Here is a 10,674-nt window from a genome sequence, read left to right as displayed (position 1 = left end):
GAAGAATATTTATTAAAATAAAAGATTTGCTTTGCAGAAACCTGTGGTATAGATACCAAGAGGTAATGATGAAGGAGACAGTCACAGGATCAAAGAGTCGAAAAGAACTTTAGAGAGCATCTAGTTTAACTTTTTCCTTTTAAAGATGAGGAAACTGAGGCCCCAGAAAAATGACTTTCCCAAAGTCTCATAAAATAAGTAATAGAGAGAAATTAAGGCTCAGAGAGGTTAAAAGAGGAAAGGCATGTGGTTGGATGCTCCACCTCAGTCAATTGGCCTTTATCTTTAAAAGAAGATAGCAAACACCCTGGAGGCTATTCTGTCATCAAAGAAAACATAAATGAAAGAAGGCCTGAAGGTGCAGGACAAGGGACACTTTTGACTAATCTTCCATATCCCAGATCTTGTCCCTTATAGAAAAGTATGGAAATAAGTTCTCTTTCCCTTGCAACCAAGTGTGTAGGAAAGAGAGGTTTGGAATTGTGATGATCATAGGCAGAAAAGACTGCCAAAACCAAGTATAGGTCATGCTTCTAATTAGCTGAACTGCCAATTTTGAGGTTTGCATGCCAAATAGGCAATTCTTTGGTCTCTATAACCTTCAAGTTTCCTTCCCCTGCCCTAAAAATTGTCTGCTATGAAGATTAACCTACAGGTCACCAGCTCATCTTGAATTATAGTCAATTTCAGTTCAACCTATGATCTTATGATCTCAGTAACCCTAAAATACCTGTTCTAAGATGATTTCAGGATAGTTCTGGAAAGTCTACCCTCTGACAGTTCAGGTTAGCCAAAGAAGGTACAAACACTATAAGATCATTGTGGAAAGAGACACCAGGAAAAAGGAGTAAGAAAGCTGTTTCCCAACTCTACAACAGGATCCTAGAGTTCAAACGGAAACTCCCTTAAAGACACAAAAACAGGGTGAACAAAGATACTAAAGTATTCACAATAACAGTTACCCATAGGGCTTGCCATGCCAGTCTCCTTGATTTATACAGATTGCTGTATTGATCAGCAAGACTTGGTGGCAGCACTAACTCAGCTTTGCTTTCTGATGGTCTGTTTTTTGTTTTCGTTTTTTGACTGCCCATAGACATGAGCTGAGGAGGGATGCACATGTACAGAATAGAGCCTTACTGAGTTACATAGCAATAGTAACATCTCACACAACACACAGTCCAGTTTGGAAATATTCCAGGATGCCAAGATGGATTGCAAGGAAAACCCTAGAAGGGAAATTCAAAGAGCAGAGTTTCTAGGATTGAATTTCACAGGACAAAATGCTGTAATGCAATGAACAGAAAGAGGGCTATACCCTCATTCAGAGAGAGGTAAGCCCACCTTACCTCTGATAGGGGAAGGAGAAAGAATATCTCTGGATAGTTAAGACCTAGGTTAAGAGAAGAGGCCGGGGGGAGGTTCTCACCTGCAGGGAAGCACCCTGTTCCCACTCCACCTCCAAGTCTTTCTGTTCCCTTTCCACCTCTCTCCACCCCCACCCCAAGTTCCTCCCCAACCTGCTTTTTCCAGATGGGGTTTTATGGGCAGACGCCTCTATGTACTCTGGGCTTTTCCAACCTAGGAGTGGAGAAAAGAAAGATTCTTCGCTCTCCTCCTTCCCCTCCCTCCCCCGCCCCAGCTTCCTACTGTTCCCCAGATCAGAGACACTGCTAGGTGCGCCCAGCCCAGTCCCTAGCAGTGAGGGAGCCTGGCACGGCGTAGAAGGAGCTAGCAGGGAGGGGGAGCATCGAGGTTCAGGGCCATTGGTTGTGGGGATTGGAGAGTGGGCGGGGGAAAACTCCTCCCTCTGTCTCTTAGTCTTTGGGCAGCGCAGCTCCCTACCGCTGCCACCTTGCCTACCGCTCCTGTACTGGCTGGAAGACTGACTGAACCAGAGCAGACCTGGTTAAAGCCTCTTACTCTCAGCACCTCACTAAGCCCTAGAGCACCATACTTTCCCTGAGGAAGGTTTCTCAGCCTGTAGCTGGGGGATAGAAGCAAGCCGCCGCTCTCTCTCAAAGCCGCCAGGGGAGTGCCCTCCCCGACCTTCCACTGAGGTCTCCAGATTGCAGGTTAGTGTGAGATCCCGGTTCCCAATACTCCCAACAGTAGAAAGCTGAACAGGGGATGGGAGAGAATGGAAGGTTCGGAAGGGTAGTAAGGAACAGTCAACTAGGTATCCGGTCAGCGGGTCATTGTTGACATCCCTGGGACATCATGGGCATTCATCCTCCTTTAGGAGATCCTACCCCTCCCTTAGGAGCAGCCTGGCTTCCGAGTGACCATCCCAAGTTCCTTCTTCATTCCCCACTTGGTTGGAGAGAGATAACTCATTTCCAGGATTTTTTAAAAGCGAGCCACCAGTAGATGTGAGGCTTCCCACTCTGGGAGACCTGTCGAAAGTGTCACTTGTCCTGTATTCATCTGTCCTCTCCTAGTCCACTTTGTCTTAGCCAACAGCCCTTAGATCTCTTCCCCAGAGGTTCCGTATTTTGGAAGACAGACCATTCATCTCTTCAGGAAAGGGGCGGGGGGAGAGTCCGGGTTTTCCTGAGTCCTTTCTATCGCAGATATCACAGTTGAAGGAGGCAGTTCAGGGGTCGGGCACTGGGCAGTGGATTTCTGGACTCGGACAGGACAAGACATCCCAGGACATATTTTATTTAGATTCAAAGTAACAGGGAAATAGAATAGAGATTTCCCCCCTCTTTTCCAATATCCTAATATTTATCAATAACACCTCGTATTTGTATAGCGCTTTCTACTTTTCAAAGCTCCTTCTTGCGGGCGATCTTTTTCTTTCTTTCTGTTTTTCCCTCATCTCTTTCTTATGAAAATTTGCCCATGCTCACACACACCGCCTGCTTTGGACCGTAAAACTGTATCTCAGGCAGGGCTTTAGATGGCTAGTAGAGCTGCTCTCGTTACCAGGAAGTTTTCTTGGATACTGGACTCTTTGGGGTCCCCGGCAATAGTTGTATGGAGGTTCTTAGAGGACCCGTTTGGAAACAACGCCCTTTCCCAGAGTCAGCAGTCCCTCACCCCCAGTCCTGAAATTTAAGATCTGTAATCCATTTCCTTTTCAAACTGCTTATAATTAAAGCGTATTGATTTTGGGAGCGGGGAAACTAGGGAAGTAGAAGGATCCTGATATTCTTTTTAAAAGACTGTTGGAAACTTGATTTGGGGGATTTCTTTCCTTGTAACTCTTGTCTTTTAGTAGAATGGGTAGAGTTGGTATTTTGACCTTAAAAACAAGATCTACCTCTTAATTTCCTTTTTCTGCTTGATTTACTTAAAGAAATGGATTGGCTTAGGGAGATGGTGGTGTTCCTGCTAAATAAATAAATAACTGGGACAGGTAGGGATGTGAAGAGGTCGTCTGATGGGACTTGCTCCTTTTATAGGTTTATGACTACATCAGTACAGAGATATGAGAATCCATTAAATCGTGGAAGGTCTTGTTTCAGTCTTTTTTGAATGTTTCTTCTCAGGTGCTTTTCACTTGAATTTTCTCCAACTCTTCTTAAAAAAGAGCAAAAGGAAAAAAAAAAGAAAAAAGAAATGTCAAATAATTATTCCTTTCAAATAATAAGTTGGAGTTGCTTATGATTCCTTGATTGTTTTTAAGAAAATTTTTATTAATAAGAAGCAGTAGCTTTTTAAAATTTCTCATTCTATAATCCATTTTCATCACATATTGACATGCAAGAATACTTATATTCTTTGTTCACTAAAAATCCTATTTTGTACTTAGAAAGAAGAGGCCCCTGTCCCCCCTCCTCAATTTCTCATCACCTACTTGCTTTCAATTAATAATAGAAATGTCTTTGTTGGAGATATTTTGCAAGTGGGACTGCTTTTGAATACTACTGCATACTGAAGCTACTTTCTGAAACCTGGTCTTTTAAGAGAAGTGAAACCTTTGACTATCATAGAAGTATTTCGGGTATATTAGCCTTTAACATCTGCAAAGTGCATGTTATATGCTCATCATACTTTAGGTATTGTGAGACCTCCATAAATATTACTGATTTTCATCATTAAAGAAGCTAACAGTATGAAGATTACCTTTCTGCCCTAATCTTAGTATTTCCAAAACTATTGCCATATCTCATGGTAATTTAATTATTGCTGGTTTCTTTCCTTCTCCCCTCCCAACTGATGACTTTATTTCTTGTTTTCATTTGGAATACAAAGATGCTTGGTCATAATTAAATTATTCTTAATGGGTTCATTGTCACTATTATAAGAGGAAATATTTATCCCTAAAATAAAAATTTTAGTTTTCTGCTATCATTTTAATCAACTCTATTTGAAAGGTATCCCTAAATGTCTCCTCTTCCCAGTTAATACTCCTCATTTTTCTCTTGGGTTTAGGCATGTAACTTATTACTCTCTATCTAGTTTAAGACCCAACACATGAAATGCTTTATTAAGGTCTCAAAGCAGTTCTGATAGATATGTCTTTAAGTGTCATTAGCTTTTATTGGAAAGACAAAACAAAGTAATTACTATACATAATTACAGGTTTTGTTTCTTTTGGATTCAAAGAGGTCATTGAAGTACATGAGTTATTACATTTATAGAAATAAAATCAATAAAGTAGAGCATTAAAAAATACTACATTCTCAGTTTTCTCATGCACATATTTTAGGGAGAGAACATAATCTTTGTTTTGTAATAAATGGGGGGTCACAATGCAGGTGCTTTCAAAGACTTTCTAGTAGAAAACACTAAAGAAGAAAATCTAGGGGAGTAGTAGCAATGAGTTTAAATGCTTGAATTTGCCAATAAATGAAGTGGGAGTCTGGGAGGGAGTCGAGAAGGGATTCATCATTCTGATTCATAATTTAGGCTGCCAGAGTCCCAGTTACTAAGACTGATAAGTGCATGTAATATACTTCAACACATGATAAAGTCTTTGAGGCTGATGGAAATCATTAATCTCTGTATTCATTAAGCTGCTTGAGGTACTCAATGACAAGCTCCACAATCCAAGACTCCAGATTCATCTCATCTGTAACTCTGTATTGTAGCATTTGCATTGATCAAATTTATTTCTCTATGATATACCATGACATGTGACAAAAATTATTCTGCTAGAATTCTTTGGAATATGAATGTGAAATACTTTAAATTGTATGTTCCATTTAGACAGGGCAAAAAGGAGGTTTTGAACAAGTACTTCTTCACTATGAAAATATGAAATTATTGCAAAACCAGTCAAAGAATTGCCAACATGGCAAAATATCTGAGCTTATTGAGAGGGGTGATTAAGATTATGATAAACATTTCCTAAATTCTAAACATTTCAAATTCTCTATTACTATTAAAGTGTACTATTCTCTACTATCTATATGAAAATGAAAGTCTCTTTTCATATTATGTTTTTACCAATTTTCTTTATTATTTTTAGTGTTCAAAAGGCTTGGAAAAACTATATAACTACTTTTTGAAAAGTAGGTTTCGTAAGATTGTTAGAAGATTGTATACAAACTCGATGATGACAGCAAAAGCACATAGCTGCAAGAAATTGTGTCGTATTCAGGAAACAGAGAATATTTCTACGATAGCATCAGTTCAGAAGCTAAATGGAATTCATTTAGGGAGAGGTCAATATATAGATTCAGCTCCCCGGGGAAGCTGAAATAGCAGCCTTCCTAATTAATTTGTCACAAGAATATTTCACTGATTAGAAAGACTTGTTAATTTGTTAGTTATTGCCAGTTAAATGGTTTACTTCTCAGTCACTTGACATCATAGTATTTTATTGTGCCTCTAGTGTCCAGTTTGTGGTTATTTGGTATCTTAACTCTCATTTATTTATTAGTGACAAGTGACTTGTTTCCTTAGTAAATGCTCAAACCCCTGGGACAATCTAAAGATTTGAATTAATTTCTGCATTTAGTACTTATACTATTCAATCAGGTCAAACATTTTGCTAATGTTAGCTCTAACTGCTACTAATCTTTGCAGTGACCTTGAATGGGGATGCTGTCATTTTTATAGGCAAGACACTAGAATGTAGAGAAAGCATAATTTTCTCTTGGCCACATTTCAACTATTGTGATACTTCTAAGCAGGATAATACAAAATGGTATGGGAAATGTGTGCTTCACCTTAAACCACCTTCAGGGTTTAAGTGGCTAGAGGTGAGCAACTAAGAATATAATTCTACCCCAGATTCAAGACTATCTTACCAGAACTTATATGTCTTTGCCATCTGATTCTGTATCCATTTTAATGACTGATTGTATCTTTAAGAAACAAGGATAATAGAGAAATAAATATATTATTGAGAAGCTCCACAAAATGAAGTATTGAAAACTTATTGGCTTGCCTAACCTCAGTAGTAATGTAATCCATTTTATGTGTCATAAGTACAAGTTTCTACTTTTTAATCTAGCCCAGTGATGCTAAACAATTAAATGCAAATGAAAAATACAAATATCTGGATATTTGAAATGAGCATAATTGGATCTTTAAAAAAATACTTGAGTAACTTACTGCATTTTTTTTTTTTTTGGTTTTCATCTCTAAGGAAAAAATATGGAGACCTGAAGATAAAATATGTGCTTTTATGTGTATATGATAAAGGTAACAAGACATCTAGGAAATGTACTATCATTTACATTTTACAATGGAAATGTTGTCACATTATATTTTATATTATTTTAATGCTACATATAAATGTACACAAAATATATCTATCTTGATATAGTTTTATTTGATTTTCACAACAACTCTGTGAGATAGATACAATTATCTATATTTTAGAGATGAGGCAATTGAGATTAAGAAAAATTATTATTACTTGCTTGAGATGGTACAGCTTGTAAGTATCTGAGGCAGCATTTGAATTCTGGTCTTCCTGATCAGAAATTGCTAATAGAGTTGCTATTTTAAAGAAAAGTAATTCATGCTACATGAGGAATTTTGCTAGAATAACAATACCCAAAGATAGTTACAAGATGAATGAAACTTCCAAAGAAAAGATTTTTCTTTTCTTCATATTTTTGTTTTTCTGGATTCTGTCCTCTAGGGAATTTTTCTAAGTAGCAATGGTTGTGGAAGTAATGATTTGGTGTCCTGTGATAGAAATGCTAGATACAACAATAATCTCCTTTCTTTGCACACGGCAGACATATTTTATCCTTCAGCACTAAGGTTGTAATGGGTTTTCTTTATATTTGCTCCCCTCCAGTGAAAAAGATCATCTAGGACCTCAATTTTTTTTGAAAAAACTTTTAATTAAAATGTTCATCTTCTGAGACTGTTTCCATCTGTCTCACGCACAGTTGGTCCAAGCAGCTCTGCATTGCCTTGCCAAAACTAGATTCTATTCTGATTATTGTTGTACAGTCCATAATGCTGTCCAAAGAAATCCTTTAGCTCATGTTTAACAATGAATCTGCCCATCTATTACAACCTCAGGTTCACTTTTGTACATCACTCTCAGAATGATGCCACTGAGAATTTTTGTAGCCATATTCTTACTGCCCTTTCCCTGCCTTCAAGTAAGGACATACCTATGCAAATATTTACTGTCCCAGTGAATTTTTGATATTCCAGAACATTATCATGAACATGGGCTTAGCTTTCACTTATGATGGTCTTCTATGTTGTGAACTGCTTACTTCTTTTTTCATTTGTACACTTCTTCCAGGACCTCCAACTAACATACTTCAAGAACTTGTATGCTATCCAACCTGGAGCTCTTCAAGCAAAGGCTAGATGAGCACTTGTCATGTCTGTTGCAGAGAAGAATGTTTTCTTAGATAAAGATTGATCCCTTCTAACTCTGCTATTAAATGATTCCACTTTTCACATATTGCCTCATTTTCCACATTAGATATATGAGTTTAAACTCGATGTAGATTTACCCCTGAGCTGATTAATTTGACCTTATACCCACTCATTAGCCTTTCAAAATTATTTTGGTTTCTTTACCAAAATACTTAAATAAAAAAGTGAAATGATGTGAAGTAATTTTTGATGATCCCTTATACATAATGGATGCTCACTGAACACATGCTGAATTAATGAACATCAATCAATCAGTAAATATTTATTAAGCACCTACTATATGTCAGGCATTGTGCCAAGCACTAGGGAAACAAAAAGAGGCAAAAGACAGTTCTGCTCTCAAGAAGCTTACAATCTAATGTGGACAACATGCAAACAAAAATATATAAAACTAGCTATATACAGGATAAATAGGAAATAATTTAACAGAAAAAATATTCACTGGAAATAAGAGAGGTTGGAAAAGACTTCCTGCAGAAAATGAGATTTTAGTTGAGACTTAAAGGAAGCCAGGGAAGTTAGTAGTTGGAATGGATAAGGGAGAGTATTCCAGGCATAGGACATAGCCAGAGAAAATGCCCAGAGCTAAGTGATGGAATATCCTATTCATATGACAGTCAGGCGGCTATTGTATCAGATTGAATCAGAAAGTGCCTGTCAGGGAATAAGGTGTAAGAAGATGGGAAAGGCAAGAAGAGACGTCTTATAGAAGGTCTTTTCCAGAAGTTTAGCTCAAAAGGCAGAAGAGATAAAGGAAAATAGTGGAGGTATGAAATTGACATCTACAAGTACCTACAAGTATCCTGTAGGGTGTAGTTGAACTTTTTCTTTTTTTTTTTCCAACTGTAATGAATATATGCTGTTGCAGTTTCACATTTTTGTTTATATATCTCATATATAGATTGTTTGTATATAGTTATTACACACAAACATCTCTCCCTATTAGATTATAAACTCTTTCAGGGCAGAGACAGAGACTGAATTTTGCCTCTTTTTATATCCTCAACACTTAGCACAGGCCTGGCACATAGGAGGAACTTAATAAATGTTCATCATTTGATTTATTTTTAAATCCCTAGTCCCCGTTACATAAAAGCTGACCAGAACAATGCCTTTCACTAATCAGTTTGTATTAATTTATTAAAATATACTAGGGGTAAAATCATGAACCCTTGAATCTATATAATAAAAAATATTATATAACAGCTTTAAGTCAGTTGAATTCCCTTCTCCAACTCAGTTTAACAAACATTTATTAAACATCTGCCATATGCAAGGCACTGTGCTAAGTGCTAGAGATATGAAGATAAAAATGGAAATAGTCCCTGCCCTAAAGCAATTTAAATTCTATTATAGTATCACTGCTAAAAGGAGATTCCAATGAATCTCATGCACAAGTCAAACAATTTTTAATTATCAACTAGAAAATACATTGGCTTTGACAATTACTACCAAGTGCAATCCTACACTCATCAATTACGTTAGGCAAACTGGATTTCTCTGATATCCATATGTATTTCCTGTTTTTCATTCCCCAAGGATAGATTCCTCCTTCATCATATGGGAGTTTTTGTGAAGTAGTTCCATTCAATATTTATTAACCACCTACTATATTCAAAACACTAGAGATACAAAGACAAGATCAAAATAGCTGCTTTCTCTCTAAGAATCTATATCCTATTAGAGAGCAAAATATATTCTCAAAATAACTCTAATAGAAAAGAAACTGAGGATTGAAAAAGCATTGGATAAGAGAAGACTTCATGGAGGAGATGACATCTGCATTTAGATTCAAAGGAAGTTAGAGACACAGAGGAGAGAAAGGAGCATCTTCCAAACATTAGGAGGGCTTGTGGAGAATCAGGTTTCAAAACCAGCTAATTCTAGATTCTTTATCTAGAATCTTGAATTCATGAAATAAGATGGAATTGTAGAGAACCTAGTTCTTTTTCTGAATTAATCATTGTAAGGAAGGACCACCACACTTTAGGCTATTGTACTACTCATCTTTGGGCCAGACCCTGATGCTAGTGAGGAAGCCTTTCCGAACACTATGGGATCTCACTGAATATTCCTGTTTCCTACTCTTTTAATCTGGCATTCCTTCACTTCTGGACCTGAGTCCCTGAGATGAGAGAGACTTAGTACAAAAGGACTAGATATGTCAATGTGATTTTCCACTGTAGCTGTTGATTACATGATGCCAAAGTAACCAGACAGTTCCATCAAAAATTCATCCAATCCAGTGAAAGGATCAGTCAAAATGATCCTTCAGTTTTGTGTAAAGGGAACAAGCAGTTGATGAATTTTTCACTTTTCACCAACTTTAATGTTTGCATCACATTTGCATTATAATCTGAATATGAGTTTATGAATAAAAAATTACATGCATGAATCCCTCAGATGTAACCCCCCAAATCATACAGCCTGTTTCATCTCTGTTTTCATGATAACCATGAGTGGAATTTATGTTTAAGAAATGAAATGTTAGCTCACATTATTAAAGGTCACTATGGGCAAGTAGAAAGGAAGTGATGTTACAAAGGATTTAACATTAGAAGGACCAGAATTTAAGAATAAATAATACTTTGAAAGAGAAAGCAAATGTTTATTCCAATGGTGGTTCTTAATAGTATTAATGAGAGAGAAAGCCAGCAATCTGATCTCTGAGACATAATGCTCCATGTGTCTCTCAAAGGAGATATCCAATCAGATGAAATCGAGAGAGACTCATGGGACAGGCCAGTTGGAGGCAAACGCAGTAAAGGTGGGGAGGGATTAGAAAGCCTTGGATTTGTGTAACATGGCCTCAAAAGACAGAAATTCCTCTTTCTGAGGAAGAATGAATTAGAGTCAGACTGT

At 37.2% G+C, this 10,674-nt stretch overlaps 1 protein-coding gene across 1 annotated transcript in view; it reads left to right on the top strand.

The window, feature by feature from the left end:
- The first annotated feature begins 1,814 nt into the window (after positions 1 to 1,814).
- The window catches only part of SERTM1 (serine rich and transmembrane domain containing 1), a 30,070-nt gene continuing 21,210 nt past the window's right edge, over positions 1,815 to 10,674 (top strand). The window contains exon 1 of the mRNA XM_031961995.1: positions 1,815 to 2,075. The gene's annotated coding sequence lies outside the window, so the exon portion shown is untranslated. The remainder of the gene's footprint in view (positions 2,076 to 10,674) is intronic.

The sequence above is a fragment of the Sarcophilus harrisii genome, chromosome 3, assembly GCF_902635505.1.
Source record: "Sarcophilus harrisii chromosome 3, mSarHar1.11, whole genome shotgun sequence".
In the NCBI taxonomy this organism is placed as follows: Eukaryota; Metazoa; Chordata; class Mammalia; order Dasyuromorphia; family Dasyuridae; genus Sarcophilus; species Sarcophilus harrisii.
Note: the sequence above shows the minus strand (reverse complement) of the source record. Positions and strands in the feature narration are given on the sequence as shown.